Below are 10,406 nucleotides of genomic sequence, written 5' to 3'. Positions count from 1 at the left end.
AGTGAGACAGAGAAACATGTCCAATACTATTAGCTAGCTTGTTGTTGACATTCTATTTTAGCTAGCTAATGTTAGCTAGGTCAACAAAATCAAAGTCAAAATAATGTGTTATTATATACAAGTATATATCATTGCTGTCAGGCAGAAACCTCGTATCTCCACATTTCACCATTTTTTTTTTTTGTCATAAATCAGTGCTATTGGTCACCTTTTATGTCTGTCAGTGTTCCTGAAAAGTAATGCAGGGCCTTAGTCATGTCCTATGTTATTTCAGCTATATGGATGAGTGTTTCTTTGCTGAATATCTGAAATAAATGTTTTTCTATCATTTATTATTCCAGATAGTCTTTAAATATGTTGTTTTTGACTTCCACAAATCATTATGTTTATTTGCCCTTTCTTTACTTTACTTTATAAAAAAAAGACAGTTTTGTATTTCTGCATGAATTTTACCAACATAGGTCAAAAATGACCCATATAGAAACCTTCACCTTTATGTCTGTCAGTGTTCCTGAAAAGTAATGGTTTTGGACATACGAGGTTTCTGTCTGACAGCGACAATATATAATCAGTACATACATGTACATGATCAACTGCTTGTGCACTCTTTATCTAGAGTGTCAGTATGGCTGGAATAAATGTTTTTCTATCATTTATTATTCCAGATAGTCTTTAAATATGTTGTTTTTGACTTCCACAAATCATTATGTTTATTTGCCCTTTCTTTACTTTACTTTATAAAAAAAAGACAGTTTTGTATTTCTGCATGAATTTTACCAACATAGGTCAAAAATGACCCATATAGAAACCTTCAATATTTGCTATTTTTTTTGCAAGTAGGAACATATTTACTGCAGAAAACTATTCTCCTGCCCCGCATTTCACAACTCAACATGGCTGCTTTTGTATAATTGATGCATTTAGTCTTATTTTATAATTTATTACAACAGTAAATATTTAATATATTGTGAAAGATAACTGGATATAATATTTGAATGTTAGGCTAAAACCTCGTATCTCCACATTTCATAATTTTTATTTTTTGTCATAAATCAATACTGTTGGTCACCCTTTATATCTGTCAGTGTTTCTGAAAAGTAATGGTTTTGGACATACAAGGTTTCTGACAGCGACAATATATAATCAGTATATACATGATCAACTGCTTGTTGAGCACTCTTTATCCAGAGTGTTAGTATGACTGATCCCAGACATTCTAGATTAATGGCTGAAATGTTTGTAGAGATGCTGCATGATGAGGAAGATCAGGCAATTCTTAGTCCTGATTCAGAGTCTGAAATATCTGATGCTGATGACCTACTATGTGCCACAGGGTCAGTCTTGAGTTGCGGGTGTAAATCCAGCTCTCATAGATGAAGAAGACTCATTTGATAACACTGAAGACTTGTCTGAAGAGTCCCCTGAAGAGCAAACTCAGACCCAGTCCAATAGATTGAGTATACATGGTTTTCACCTACTCATGTAAGCGGAGAACACGAAGGTGGCCTATGGGGCTGTGTTGCAATGTGCTGGATTAGCTAATCAAGGTCTAAGGGTTACTAGAAAGCTAGCGGCAGATGAGTTTTTATCAAGGTTGGAGCAAAACTCGTGCAAAGTGCATAGTCTTTAGTGTATGAATCAAATATGAATTGATTCTTATTAAAGATGCAAAAGTTATTTAGTCAATAGCAGTGAGAGATTTTCTTTTTGTCTTTTGTTGTGACGGCATAGACAGCAGCAGGTGTATTAGGCTGCTGTCACTTTAAGACCTAATGCACAGATACATATCCAGATATCTCTCAACTGTTTACGCTCACTTAAGACATAAGCTTATTTCTCAGGCCAGACCAGGTATTGTACATGTGCAATCCCAAGAGTATGTTTTAGGACACTGACTGTGTCTGTAGCAATCAGAGCTTCTAATGGCAGCTGCAGTGAAGCTTTACCAATTAGTGATAGGCTCTTTTATTTAGAAGGCAGGTTACTCAGCCATAGTGCATGTTGCACTTTCTCCCATTCATAAGTAACATGAGTGCACCATCTTTGTATATCTGAAGTCTTTAGTACTGTGCTGTCTGTAACAATAGACCGTTTATATGATTTGGACAATTTATATAGCATCATAGCGCCCAGCCCTATTCCCCTTTCAGTTCGATGGTAGCTGTACTTCTGTGACCATTATTTATAACATGCCCGAGTGCATTCCTAAGTTGGCTACTAAGTGAACAAACTTGAAAGGGTCTTTAAATGTCCAAATTTTCCATACATTGAAAACAAAGGCAATAAAAGCAGAGAAGACTTTGAAAATGCCCAAGCTGCTCTTTTTCCACAAAGAAAGCAGTGTTTGGATGATGTAAGGGTGAGTAAATGATAAATGTGTTTTCATTTTTGGGGAACTATCCCTTTAACAGCCCTTATATTTCTGCTCAGTAACATAGATCTCTTGTAATTCACAAGTGTTTGATGTCTTGAGCATGACTGTCTACATCATCAGTATATCACATAACACACACACGCAACTTTTTATTTATTTGTTTGGCTTTAGCAAGTACACAAATGCAGTGAAACTGCTTCTCTCATCAAATATTTCAAGCTATTTCACCATATCACTTTGATAAATGCGTTTTTTAACAGTCTCTTCCACCAAATGGAAAATATAACTTCAATGAAAAGAGTTCTGAAGCGTCATTAAAAGTTTTCTGAAGCAAACGAACAGCCTCTCTAGCCCCTCAGGACACAGTTAGTCCCAGATCTCTGAACCTATATGCACCTCATCAAGGGCTGTGACGTCCTAATACACTTAAAACTGCCACATGTCCCCATATTTTACCATCATAAAGGAACCTTGTATTCTAAAGATGATCCAGTGTCATCTGTTACTACATCATTCATTTGTGAAGTCTGTGTTTAAACTTTGTGATTTGTTTTAAACTATACCTGCAGTAATAAAACTGATACCCAGGGGGTTAATTTACCCTGTGGAAGTTGGCATAATCATTTTCTAAATGTCAGTATAGCAACTGAATTCACCTTGTGATCTCGAAACAATTAAATGTGGCTATGTTCTACATAACTTTAATTATTTCACTGTAGATGTATCCTGTGGAAATGTTGATGTTTTTTTTTTGCAGTTGCAAAGTTATGCTCCAAAGCAATGCTAGTGCATATGAAAATGTTTGAATTTAAAGGATACAAGTTAATGAAAGGTCCAAATGTATCTATTTACAACTCTGTTCTGGATATATAAATATATTTCAATTCTAAATACAAAATGCAATTTATAGTTAATTATTTTTATGTATGTAGTTATAATTATTGCTGATTTATACAGTATGATATCATTATATTCAATTCAATTAAAGTTTATTTGTATTGCGCTTTTCACGATACAAATCGTTGCAAAGCAACTTTACAGAAAATTAAGTTTCTACAATATATTTATTTAGTAGTAGCTTATATTCTGCAACCAGTTCAAGTTCTGCACAGTGAGGTCCAGCAAATCTATCAATGTGCACTACAGAACCTGAGTAAGCGAACTGACAGTTATAAAGCAAAGCTTACCAGATTGAAATAGACATAAATTGTCATTAGTTTTGTTTTTCTGGTAGTATAGTAGTCTGAATATGACAGCAGTGCAGTGAGTGTAGTGAATGTAAATTCACGCACCATTTCCACTGGATGTTTACATTATTTTTGGGTTAAAGAGGTTTTTGGAACACCATTTACATACGTTTGGGACTATCAACAAACAACCAACACTATAATCTTCAATAAACACAGCAGGTGTAATGCACCTCTGATTTAACCAAACTGGGTTGTCGCAATCGACTTGCACATATAGATAATATCAAGTTCGATTTGAATTTATTTGAATTAATTTGAATGTAAAAGTGATGATAGCTGAGTGTATGGCTTGTTTACATTGTAAATAATCGTCCATTCTTAATAGTTTGATCTATTCAAGCACATTTGTGGTTGAGTTGCGAATGGTAAGCAGGCATTTTCTCATCTACAGGGCATTAAGCCTTTCACCGTGCTAAGGAGGCACTGCCTTCCCCCATGTGACTCTTCACCTGCTCAGACTTTAGGACCTCTATAAGAATGCAAATGGGATAAAGACAAAAGAGATGCTGCCTCCTTCTGACTGCCTTACACTTTTTATGAGCTCATATTTTGTCTTAGATATATATTTTTTTTTCTGACCATTACTTTCTCATCCAAATTTTTTTGAAAGAACCACTTCCTTCCTTGCCTCCTTGGAGAAATGACATCCCTTGGAGGAAACCCACAAAATCTGACATGATATGCTGTCTTGCTTGAATCCTCAGTAGACCTTAGTTGGACATATTTTTTTATTATTTTTTTTTTTTTTGGTGTGTGCTATCAAGTTTACACTCAAGCTGTTAGTAAATCAGGGTCCCTGCTGGGGCAACGGCACAGCAGTTAGCACACACACACACACACACACACGCAAACACAAAACAGTCTTAAAAGAAATTAAACCTCATTACTAACTGATTTGAGATGTTCTTCATAGTAGCAGCTAGTTTCGGTCTCATATATGTACCACAGTCCTTCGGCAAACCAATCAAGACACTACACAATGCTTGCAGTTGGTTTTGATGTTACTGTTTTGCTACATTTGTTACATTAATAGCATAAAAACACAACAAATAAAATTATTATTATTGTATTTACAGAGGAAACCATTTCCTATCAGTGCTTTTGGGTAATATTTTAAACATGTAATTGTTTACATAATAATTACTTTCTTTGCCTCTGTCCACTATCTCAGATATAGCTATTTTTAACTAATATTAATTTCAAAACATTATAGTGTAAATTACTGACATGAAGGATACATCTGGAATAAAATAATATTTTGGCCAAATAAGAGATGTGCATTGAGGTTTTGTTTAATGTGGTTAGACGGTTAGCTCTTCCGCTTATTTGTTCAACCAATGGAAGACATTTCTGGACCTTGATGAACATTTTCGGGTAGAGTTTGAAGTGAAGGCTTTGACAAGTGTCCGATTTGGCCTTGTCCCACTCGCAGATCTTTTGCACTGTAAGATGAATTGGTTTGGAGGAGAAGCCTGTCGACAAGAGAAGGTCAGAGAGAGCAAAACAGGATCTTGGATAGTTATGTGTGACTGCTCATTAAGTTTCATCCAGCCTTTAGAGTTCTGCTTATGAGAGAAACGTCCACCACAGCAGCTGACCAGACTGACTGCACAAGGAAAAGCACAGCTCTTGTTTCAACAAGAGTGGGAGGAAAATAATGAATGTTGCTTTCCTATATACTGCTGGACTGCTGCTGTGCTGTTTAGTGTGGTGGGCATGTAATTGTCTGAAAGACATTTCCAAATTCGACATTTAAGCGTGGAATGAGCTGGACTTATATGAATACATGTATATCTGTGCAGTGTATTCATAAATAAATACTTCAGATGTACCTGAATAAGCTGTGGGAAGACATGTGTTTAAAAACTGTTTGTATTATTTTCAACCTTGGAGGAAAAGCTTATGAACCATGAAACCTTGTTTAGTTTCTCCCCAGAACATCTATGAAATAATGCCCTCCTGTTGCAGTGATGGCAATGTGCAAACAGCGTGCCAGACGTTCTGTTCATAACCTGACCAAGGAAATCAAAACCTATCAGCTTGATGGAACCATCAGAGTTTCCCTTTTGAGTTTTCTTTTGAGCTATTAGCTATTCACAAGCAAGAGTTTTGCACAGAGGAAGCATTCCTGCATTTAATGACAACTAGGGTATGCAAAAAGGTTCTTCAAAGATGAACTATTTTAACTTTGCACACTGCAAAATGGCACTCTGGTTTAAAACTTTGAAAAACTTCATTTGTTAAAAAAATTATTTGTAAAGTATCTGGACTTAAAGGGATAGTTCACCCAAAAAATGAAAATTCTGTCATTAATTACTTACCTTCATGTCGTTACAAACCTGTAAGACCTTTGTTCGTCTTCGGAACACAAATTAAGATATTTTTGATGAAATCTGAGAGCTTTCTGACCCTGCATAGACAGCAACACAACTGACACGTTCAAGACCCAGTAAGGTAGTAAGGACATCATTAAAATAGTCCACGTGACATCAGTGGTTCAACAGTAACGATATGAAGCTACGAGAATACTTTTTGTGTGCAAAGCAAACAAAAATAATGATTGTATTCAACAATTTATTCTTCCCTGTCAGTCTTTGACGCGCATTCGAGAGTACGACGGTGCATGCGACACATCCGAGACAAGTCTGCATGTCAACATTTAAAAATATTGCAGATGTATATTCATTATTGATTTCTCTGTCTGTAGTGTATTTGCATTTTTTTAGACAGTTATTTTGATTAATGTGTGAAAGTTAATTCAAATTATCAACATTAAGGATGCCACAATATTAAATACATACTCTATGCTAATAATTATTTTCATAGTACAAGTAAATAAATAAATGGACTATATTAAAATTCTGTAAGTAAAAATACACACTTACAAGTAAAATTAGGCATCAAAACATTATGTACAGTATGAAGGAAATCAATATTTATTTTGAGATTTCCTGAATATTACATTTAAGTGTTATTAAATTATTATTGTTTTTTTTTTTTTTTTTAAGATTAACTTTAAATGAACACTTTCAGGAAAAAAAGGTACAAAAACTGTCACAGGAGCAGTACCTTTTCAAAAGAGACTAATATGTACCATTTAGACCATGTAGATACAAATATGTTCACTTAGGTAAAAATATGTACCTTTAAGGTACTAAAATTCACCCTTTACGGGTAAATAAGGTACAAATGTGTATCTTTTGAAAGGATCCGCAGTGACAGCTTTTGTATCGTTTTTTTTTTTTTTTGTAAAATTAGGGGAAATGTGCATGTAAATATCCAATACATACATTTTAAAGTCTTCAGTATCGACAAGTAACCAATATGGTACTGATATATCATGCATCCCTAATTGCCATATCGTCAAGCAATTCATTTGATTAAAATATTTGTATGCTGACAGCCCTAGTTTATTGGTAATGTGAGTATTTCACAGCACAGTGCATGCAGTGACCTTGTAGTTCCTCAATGAGAAGCAAAAACCACACAGCGTCTCTGTGAAAACAGCTCAAAGGTGCTTCCAACTCTGAGGCATGTGACAGTTCTATTGCATCAATGTTTTCTATGTTTAGACTTCATTCCCATGCAGGCTGTAATTAGTATAGACGTCCTCGTAATTAGAGTTATTGCATCAAACCCATTAGCAATGATGAGTTTATTGCTGTACGGTGACTTTTGAGAGCCACGGTGGTATTTTTAATGAACTGTAATAATCTAAAAAGGTTTTTTGTCTAAAGCTGCATGATTCTGTTGAAAGGAAATGTACATTTTATCACTCCACAAAAGCTTTTGTACGTAATTAGCTGTAATATGCGTAATACAGAAATCCTCAGTTTTCCTGTAGAGTTTTTAGTCCTTCACAACTACTATACTTTAATCAGGGGATCGGTCAGGTTCAGTTTTACCTCTGTGATAATATCTGTCTGCAGTTTTCCAGCAGTGTGGGTGGACTCACCTTGTTGCTATCGCTATGTCTCTCAGTAGAGCTTTGCTGTGCACAGATTGTAATGGCAAGTGCCTCTGTCTCTTTCCTCTCTCCAGTGTAATGAGAGCTTAATTAAGCCTGCCAGCTGCAAAAAAGTAAATTAACATATTGTGTCTGAATGACTTATTAGATTTTTTCAGTGTCTCTTGGGTGAGCAGGTAGGTTGAATACAGTCACATACATTTGTGAGGCAACTTGAAGGCTCAATTAAATTAAACTGCCTTTGATAGCATGCAGCCTCTCTCGCTTACAACAGTGATGAGTAATGAAGTCAATAAGACCTCTTGATTCACAGCTGTAGTGAAGTCTCTGAGATCCTATTTAGCTGTTGGATGCTAATATATATATATATATACATATATATATATATGTGTGTGTGTGTGTGTGTGTGTGGTTTGGAGAGATGCTGTATGGAGTTAGGGTTTACTTTTGTTTTTGTTTTTGGTTCTCTAAAGGTATTTATTTTGGTAGTGGCTTACAGTGATTCGGCTGGAGGACTTTAGAGTTCGAAAGAGCCTCTGTTCTGTCCAGTTGCATCAGACAAAATGTATTTCATGCATGGTTAGAGAGTCTTAATTCTTTGCAAATTGAGTGGTCGGTGGGTTGCCAGGGTTGGAACGAGCTCATGAAGTGGTCCAGGCTTCCCTGTAAGCAAAACTGATGCAGATTATAGTCAAGTTGTATTGTATATGACAAATAATTTTATAAAATTTATAAATGTATATAATTTTGATGCAATTTACTCATACATACTGGCTAAATGAATCATTATACAGTGAAAAAAATTAAAAAGATTCAAAATTTAAAATAAACAACAATTATATTAATATATTTCAAATAATCAAATGTTGTGACCTTGATCATTTTCCTCCTTATGAAAATGTGTTTGCTTCCACAAGATGCTTTGGATCAGCTAAATAATGCTGGAGAACACAATCAGGTTTTACACAAACTTGTGAAAGTTTATGCAGCTCAAGTGCCGCTGCCATTCAATTAAAACAAGACAAACCAAAGCTAAAATATTCAGAAATTCATGTTAATTGTGCAAACTTGGATCACGTTTATAAGGTCATTTGTAGAGAGGAAAAGTATATTATAAAATACAAAATAGAGGCATTTTCACTAATGGATTCAGACTTCTGACCCCCTGTGTGGATTCCAGAGATTGATTTGATTTCCCAACAGGAAAGTTTGTCAGTACCACTAGGGGACACTGTTGTGCAGGATGACTTGTTCTTTGTTTTATCAACCCCACCCCCTCCAAAGGTAACAGTTCCTGCCTTTAATGGCAGATCTTGCCAGAGCTAGCCAGCCCATAATGTGGTGACAGACACAGGTGGTGGTGTGAGTGTGTTAAATGAGTGTGAGGTTGAGTTCCTCTCCTGTGGTGCTGATGGTAGGTTGTTAGCGTGATGACCAGCAAGCAGCCCATTGGGGAGCTTCGGTTCCTCAATGTGTCACACACACATTATCATGGAGACAGTGCTTTTCACAGCGTTCTGCTCCAGCGAAAGACGAGCCAGCGAGCCCTGCGTTAGCATGGAAATGCGTGAATTGTTGTATTGTTGTATTTCCCCGGTTATATATTAGGTTAAGATCATAAATTGCATTTTTTATAGAATATTTAACATTTTTCTCTAGGTCAGTGCATGTAACCTTTTCCTAATATCCCAACAGCTGCAATAATTCACGTGCTAGCTTCTCGCTGGCTCTCATCTTATGCTAATAACATAATTTTTTCCAGAGCGAAAGCTCAACGTGGGTGTGCTTTCTTCTCCTCTCAGACGAGATCACTGTGAGGATATGGTAGACATTTCCCAGATGGCGAATGCTGCTATGACCTTTCACCCCATGCTCCTCAGACATGAAGCGGCCATTTGTTGGCGTCGTGGATCGAGGGCATCTCTGAACTTTCCCACCACCCATATCTGAAATCTGATGAAAGGTTTAGCTAACACATTGGCCGCATTGTTTATCAATAAATGCTTTTTCTGAACCCACTCATGTTGGAATATTGGGAATGGCTGTGTTCGCCACGTCTTACAAAACGGCTTTATAATATATCAGAGATTTCACAGTACAGTGAGTCTCTTCTTCCTTATTTCCTTGTCTCAGCGGCTCGCTTATCGCACTGTCTAGTTGCATTCATTTCCATGGCAATAAGGCAACGGCAAGGTGACAGGAAGCAGGCATGTTCCGTAGAGCCCCTGAGCAGGAAGTGTCAAAATCCCTGCCTTGTGAAAGACAGCAGGGGAAGTGCTGGGCGCTGACTATCTGCTACACCAGGCCAGGTGTGACCCCTATATCTGTCAGTGACTACCTTTTTAAAAACTCCCAGCCAACTCTCCATGGGCAATGACACAGCCAACTGTTTCTCTAGGGATAATTAGACATATGTCATCCTGTTCTGCAATGAATGGATCCGTGGCATTGCTTTTGAGCGTTTTTTTTGTTTGTTTTTTAAACGTGACTCATTTGAATTAAGTCTGTTTCATGACACATTTGTGGTGGCGCATTTGGTGTAGCAGCTCACAGAGCTGGATATCGCTGATTGATTTGAATATGAAAAAGAAAACGAAATGTGTTCTGTGAATTCAGTGCGCTTAGAAGAATGGAAAGAGAAATCCGAATGAGTCAGAGAACAGAAGGCTCTGGCACTGTAGACAACACAGTGGTATTTAATCATGTAAATTACAATGAAAGTGAGCCAACATGTATCTGTATGTTTTTGGTCCCATGATGGATTATCCCTTGTGATTCCTGTGTCTGAAAAAAAAACCCATCTTTATAGTACAGT

The sequence above is a fragment of the Sinocyclocheilus rhinocerous genome, unplaced genomic scaffold, assembly GCF_001515625.1.
Source record: "Sinocyclocheilus rhinocerous isolate Xijiao unplaced genomic scaffold, SAMN03320098_v1.1 scaffold1051, whole genome shotgun sequence".
NCBI classification, from domain to species: Eukaryota; Metazoa; Chordata; class Actinopteri; order Cypriniformes; family Cyprinidae; genus Sinocyclocheilus; species Sinocyclocheilus rhinocerous.
Note: the sequence above shows the minus strand (reverse complement) of the source record.